We start from the raw sequence: 8065 nt of genomic DNA on the forward strand, positions 1-8065 counted from the left end.
TTAAAAACAGGTCATAAATACAGTTTCTAATGAACTCTCATCTTTTCCCATTGTTCCACATGATCTCTCGTTATTCCACATTCTTCTACATCAATTCACATTACTTATTCCACATTCAGTCATATGTATTCCCATCGTCCTTCATCCATTCTCATCTAATCACATCATATCACATCTCATCACATCTATCCTCATCACATCTCACCCATTCACATCTACCCATATCCACATCACATCCATTCACATCACATCTCATCCATTCACATCTACCTAGATCCACATCACATCCATTCACATCACATCTCATCCATTCACATCTACCTAGATCCACATCACATCACATTCATTCACCTTACATCTCATACATCCATTCACATTACATCACATTCATTTATATTCATTCACCTTACATCACATCTCATCCATTCACATCTACCTAGATCCACATCACATCACATTCATTCACCTTATATCTCATCCATCCATTCACATTACATCACATTCATTTATATTCATTCAGATCCACATCTCATCACATCACATCCATCCACATCACATCTCATCCATTCACGTCTCATCACATCATACTTACATCCAAACACATCTCATTATATCATATTCACATCGCATCACATCCATTTAGATATCATCACATCATAGTCACATCGCATCACATCCATTTAGATATCATCACATCAGATTCACATCCATTTATTCACATCACATCTCATCCAGCACACCCATTCCCATTCATCACACCCATTCACATCCATCACACCCATTCACATCTCACACCCATTCACATCCATCACATCACATACATTCCATCCATATTACATCACATCCACATCTCATTCTCATCCATTTACATCACATCACATTCTTTCACATATCATCACATCTCAATCTCATCTCATCACATTCACATCCACATCCATTTACATCACATCACATCCCATCCACATCTCATTCTTATCCATTTCAGCATCCTTTCATATATCATCACACCCACATCCATTTACATCACATCACATCCCATCCACATCCACATCCATTTACATCACATCACATCCCATGCACATCTCATTCTCATCCATCACATCACATCCTTTCACATATCATCACATCCGCATCCATTTACATCACATCATATCCATTTACATCACATCACATTCACATCCATTTACATTCACATCACATTCACATCCACATCCACATCCATTTACATCACATCACATCCCATCCACATCCACTCACATCTACTCACATCCTATCACATCCTATCACATCCCATCCACATCCACTCACATCTACTCACATCTTATCACATTTACTCACATCTTATCCCATCCACATCTTATCACATTTACTCACATCTTATCACATCCACTCACATCCTATCACATCCCATCCACATCCATTTACATCACATCACATCGCATCCACATCCCGCATCCACATCCACTCACATCTACTCACATCTTATCACATTTACTCACATCTTATCACATCGCATTCACATCTTATTCACATTGTATTCATATTTAGTAACATTTTCTACTTTCGATACCAATGAGACTTTTCTAAATTTTTACAAATTACTAGGCCTAGATAACGGTACTTTTTCTCGACAAATATTTTCATATTCTTTCTCAAATTTCTCAAGTGAAATATATTCAATATTCTTCTTTTGAGTAAAAGATTCATGGGATTTACAAAAATTAATTCTATCCATATTTTCCAATAAAATTAATAATGCTCAAAATTTCACTTTTGATAAATACTCATAATTTGAATTATGCTAAAAACTCCTCTTTTACCATTTAATTTCTTGGATCTCAAATATCATGGGAATTCCTCTTTTTGCATTTAAATGATTGAATTCCAAATGTCATGGGAATTCCTCTTTTATCATAAAATAAATTTATCTAAAATTCCTATTTTATTTAATAAAAATATCCATTATTTCAAATATGCCAAGAATTCCACTTTTACCATTTAAATGATGGAATTCCAAATGTCATGAGAATTTTTCTTTTATCATTTAAAAATTTCTCATGCATAAAATATATTTATCTAAAATTTATCTTAAAATTAAATAAAATTATCCATTATTTTAATATACCAAAATTTCTCTTTTTTCATTTAATTACATGGATCTCCATTATCATGGGAATTCCTCTTTTTGCATAAAAATAAAATTACCAAAAATTTCTCTTTTCTTTAATCAATTTTTTATGTGAATACTAAAATTTTGTTTCCCATGAATATGATGAAAATCATTCTTTTAGCATAGGATGTCCAATCCTAGAATATGGTAGAAAGTCCTCTTTTAGCATTATGCATAAAAATAAGATATGTATTATTTTCTAAAAAATTTGCCATAGCTTCGCTGCTATTACTGATAATTTTTAATTTTCCTAAAAAATAATAAGACATTGCAATACAATTATGATAGAAGATCTATTTATAAACTTAAATCCAAACTATGGAATTAAATCATAAATTTAGCCATAATCATAAACTTAATTATGATTATTTCTACTAGATTAAGCTATTTCTATTATTCCTCTTTTTCCAAAATGATAGGTTTATCTCATTCACATTTATAGAATCAATTAAAGTAGCTTTTTAACTACTTATAATAATCTAAAAGAATTTATCATTATTTTGTTAACATAAAAGCATAAAAATACCATTTTCTTATCCTCTAGCTTTACAAGCTTAGAGTTTGGTTTTGAATTAAGAATTTATCAATGAGAAGCATTCTTTTGCTAAAGAATTAGTCATAGGAATGACTATTCTTTTGGGAGAGAGAGATATACATAAAAAGCATTCTAATTAAGCATAAAGATTAACTTTTTTGTGATTAATCATTAAAACTCTTAGAGAAAGCTTGATTTGCATTAAAAACAACTAATTAGAAACTTCTCAAGCTTGAGAGGGGTTGAGAAGTGATGTCATTTGAGAATATTAACAAAAACCATAAAATTACTTCTTACCTCAAGGTTTGGCTTGCTTCTTTATCTAGAAGTGAAGCCCCCAACCAATCAATTGGTTTAGTGAGTTGAGAAGAAAGCTCCAAGAGTTGTTGAAGAGAGAGAGAGAAGCTCCAAGCTCTCAAAAAGTAGAGGTTTTTTAAGGGATAATAGAAAATATCATTATTTTAATGTAATACTGGCATGGTATAGTGCACAGATTTTTTTACAAAAGACTAAGGGTCTATTTATAGTGAGGGAGGACACTAACCAAGTCCAACTGGGTTCTAGATTTTTCGAGGTTCAGTTTAACTCAATTTGGACAAGATTTGGACCAGTTTGGTTCCCTTTTTGATTTGGTTTGATCCAGGAGAGAGGAGAGATAAAAATATCATAAATTTTTTGAATTAAAAACCCTTCCACATGTGTGAAATAGGCGCCTACCTCAAGAGTCCCCCTGTCAAAAATGCATCATTATTTCAAAATATCTCTTTTTTTTAGTAATATCTCATAGTTTTGTCTCTAATTAACCCACTCAAAAGAGAGAAAATTAGGCAAATGAGATCTAATTAATATTAATTAAGGCTTAATGGGAGTGGACTAAACATGGATTTGGGTCAAGGTAAATGTTTAGAACACTAATGCCACTCCAATTAGTCTAATTACAAGCAATCAGGCTCAATTTTTTTATTTTTTGCTCTTTAAGTTCACTTGTCACACTAACCAATAGATTAGTGAAAATTAAGAGATAGTTTATGGTTTTTTTGGGTTTTTTGATGGGTTAGGGCTCTATTTAACAATTCTAACCTACCTATGAAAAGTAATTAAGCAAAAGAAATAAGATTAAGCTAAAAATTAAGAAAAAAAAGTCTAAGTTTAAGCAAAAACCCTCTTGATTAGCTCTCTAATCACTCAAATCTCAAGTTTTTTCACTCAAACTTGTAGTAGTAATCCTACTCTAAACACAAAGCTATGCATAAATCAAAACAAAAACATCAAAAACAACCATACAAAACATCAAAATACAGTAAGAAACTAAAAAAACTGCATGCCAAAGAGCTTACCTGGCACTGGGCTATGGAGACTCTATCGGATATGAATTAAAGATGGTTTTGACAAGTAGCGGATTGGCGCTTCCCAATAGCGGTGCCAAAGATGTCAAGAAACCCTACCCTAATATGTCGTGGAAAGTTGCCTATCCGTCGAGCTCTGAGCTAGGCTCAAGAGCTCCACCGTAGCTGCTCGTCATCGCCGTCCTCCCGCACTGGTTGTCACCCTCTGAGAGGTGGTTGCTCTAATCCAACAGGTGATGCAACCTCTCTCTCTGACGAAGATCGTGTGGGATCTCTACGGATGACGATCGCATTGGTAGCCTAATCACTCAAGCAAGAGGGAGATAGGAAGCAAGAGAGAACAAGTGATTAGCATCACTTCCAAACCCTAACCCTAAGCACACCACACATGCTAGATTAGAGTTGCAAGAGAGAGGAGAGAGAACCTTCCACTTCTATTGCACGAATGGGAGAATGAGTTACAAACAAGAGAAATTGGCTTTTATAGTTCCAAGCCAGGCTGGCCAGGAGTAAGTGACTCGGGGCGCCAGAACATAATTACAAGGCTTTTCTCTATGGTTTGGCCAACTGACCAAGATCCTCTTGTCTGTCCTATAAAGCCCAATACTTGGGAGTGTCTTTAGGATGTTTCCCTCATCAAATGATGGGATTTACAATGTAGTGCAGGCGCCCATTACATAAGTGTGCAGACATAGTTGTCGTAGGAATTTGTTAACCAATATGTGGTTAACACATTTATATGGTGATTAATCATAGCATCTCATATGCTAACAGATAGCCAACACATCACTTTGTTGGTTTTCTATACCATGCCTAAAATACATACACCTATTTAGGAGTGACATTTTCTTATAGAAGCTCTTGCTCCTTCTCATCAGTTAAAAACAAACTCCCTAATATCCTTTTCCCATGAGGAATTTTCTCATTGTGAACTTTCATGCTTGAAAGTTGTTCTTGTCTAGCTACTTGCTCACAGTCTATTGTCAAACATGATTACTTGCAAAGAAGAAGCAATACTACTTGTAAAATCTTACACTTTTACAGTAAACCTATAATCTCCACATACGAGATGATTACTCATTGAAAGGGAAAGGGTTTGTAGATTCCCTTGTCTCTATATTTTAAAGCTCCAACTGATGACGACGACTTGGTATCAGTCACACATTGAATGGGCTTCTAGTTGCCGTTGCCTTATTTTTGGAGCTCCAATTGATGCCAATAACTTGGTAGCTGACTTGTTATTCGTCACATGGAATGGGCTTGGCAAAGATTATTATTAGTTTTGGACATCTATTCGAACTATCTGTTCAAACTCGAGAAAACTTTTCAAACCTTTAGGACCTTATAGCCCTTTTTGTCACCGAGGAGATTAATGTAGGAGTACATCATCTTTTGAAAACATACAAGAGCATGCCTTCTATATGGACACAAGAGGTAGAGGCTGAGACATGCCTTCATCTAGAGATTCAAGGTGTAGGCTATTGTGGAAATATAAATCATGGTCAGTAACATAAATCTAATACACAAACAGGTGGAAGAGACCACTCTAGAGGCAAGGGAAGCCAAGGTGGATGCCAAAGTAATCAAAGCATGGAGTGCTATTATTGTGGTAGACCAGGTCATATAGTAAAGGACTACTAGGTAGAATGACATGAATAGCAGGAAGTTGTAGAAAGGGAACTATGCATCTTCAATAACCAAGCAAGCACAAGATAGAAGTAAGTAACTTTTTGTGGCATATGCTTAGTTTCACAATTGTAAATGTACAAAATCTTAGAGATGTATACTATGTTAATTTAGTTTCTTCTAACACTATGTTAAAGATGTATACTTTGTTAATTTAGTTGCTTCTAACACCATGACCAATCATGGTGAGTGGTTTATAGATATGTAAAAAATGAAAAAATTAGGGTATGTGGAAACATGTCTTAATAATGTACATCCTATTGCATAATATGTGAGAATAGGTGATGATAGTGCAAATGTGAAAAATCCAAGGTATGTGAAAACATGTGATGTGCATCCTATTGGTCATGTTGTGGTAAGGTGTTATTATCTATACATGATGGAAAAATGAAGTACCTAACTGATGTACTATGCAGGGTGGCAAAATGAAGTACCTGGCTAATATACTTCATATTCCAAACATTATAAAAAACCTGGAGTCTGATAGGCAAATGGTTGAGCAAGGTCTACAAAGTGAGATTTAATCCTCATGTATGTTATGTAGATGATTTCAATAACCATTGCTGCATGGTTATAAAGGGGAACAAAATTGGTAGAATGTTTACATTTGATGTAAACATGCCTAAAGTGAAGGCAGCAATGAGGTTGCAATGTTGACACATGGTATATATGTGATTGCAAACATTAATATTTGGTATATATGTGATTGCAAACATTAATATTTGGTATAAACGTATTATTCATGTCAATATTCAATGACTCAAAAATATGCAAGCTCAAAGTATTATTACAAGTTTATTGAAGCTCAAAGTGGATGGAATGCACAAAGTATATGAAGCATGCCAATTGGAGAAACGATCTAAGCATGTCTTTCCACATGATAAGAATGGTGATGCTACTGTGCATCCTATTGTGTAGTATGTGTAAATAGGTGATGATACTCTGCATGTGGAAAAACCAGGGTATGTGGAAACATGATAAGAATGGTGATGAGATATTGTGCATCCTATTGTATAGTATATGGAAAACAAGTGAAAATCCTACACATGTGGATTTCCACATTATACGAATGGTGATGATATATTGTGCATCCTATTGTATAGTATATGGAAAACAAGTGAAAATCCTACACATGTGGATTTCCACATTATAAGAATGGTGATGATATATTGTGCATCCTATTCTGTAGTATGTGGAAATAGGTGATGATACTATGCATCCTATTCTATATTATGTGGAAATAGGTGATGATACTACGCACGTGGAAAACCAGGGTATCTAGAAACATGTGATGATACTATACGTATCCTATTATGCATGTTGGTAAGGTGCTATTATCTATGCAGAGGATGATAAAATGAAGTACGTGGCTGACGTATGTTGACCCATTCCTAGGGTTAACAAGAGCCACCGCCAGTATCTTACATCAAGGAGTCAAGGTAGATACACCAAAAAGTCATACATTCAAGATATGAAGCAATGGTGTCCAAATCTACAACTTGGATAGGCGCCCGTAAATGGTCTTATGGAATACTTATGGTGGTGATTTCCACTTCAAGAGCGTGTGGTAGTAAGTTAATGTCCTAAGTGGTGTACTTCATGGATATATTATGAAAGTAGCAATTGTAATAGCATTAGGCCTCTTATGAGCCTAAAGTGCCCGATCGACCACAATTTAAGTGAGTGTGAACACTTATGGCCATGTACATAAGTGAAAATCTCTCATAATTCAAAGGACTCTCCCATTGTGCAATAGAGTCTTGCTCTTGCTAATCTCTCTCTAATGCATACTAGTGAGTGTGTGTGAGTGAAGTGAGGTGAGAGGAGGAACCACGTAGTGCAACGCGGCGGTGTGACAACGCTCGCGGAGGCGTGGTAGAATTGCTTCTCAAGGAGTTGTAGAGCTTAGAGACCTCAAGGTTATGAGCTCGGCCATTGGAAAGATCCTGACAACAGTTTGCGATTCACCAGGTAATCTTCTTATCAAGCGTATTCCAAGGGGGGTTTGGGCAAGTGGCAACTTTCCAAAAATGCATTAACTCTAGTGGATTACAAAAATATAATGTGGACAGGAAAGCATAGCCCACTTGAATTTTAATGTGTGTGTGTGTGTGTGTGCGTGCGAGTGCACATGAGAGAGAGAGAGAGAGAGTCTCTACCATATGATAATTATGCCTAATAGTTCAAAACATAGTGGCAAGTCTCTTGCCTTTTCTGGTCATCTTGAAGCATACACTTAATGATAACAAAAGCATTGCCATGTTTTAAAAAATACCTCAAATTAGGCCACGCCGACATAGCCTCCTTTGAGGTAGATTCTTTTAAACA

This window comes from Cibotium barometz, chromosome 66 (genome assembly GCF_041138505.1).
Source record: "Cibotium barometz isolate CiBa-2024 chromosome 66, ASM4113850v1, whole genome shotgun sequence".
NCBI classification, from domain to species: Eukaryota; Viridiplantae; Streptophyta; class Polypodiopsida; order Cyatheales; family Cibotiaceae; genus Cibotium; species Cibotium barometz.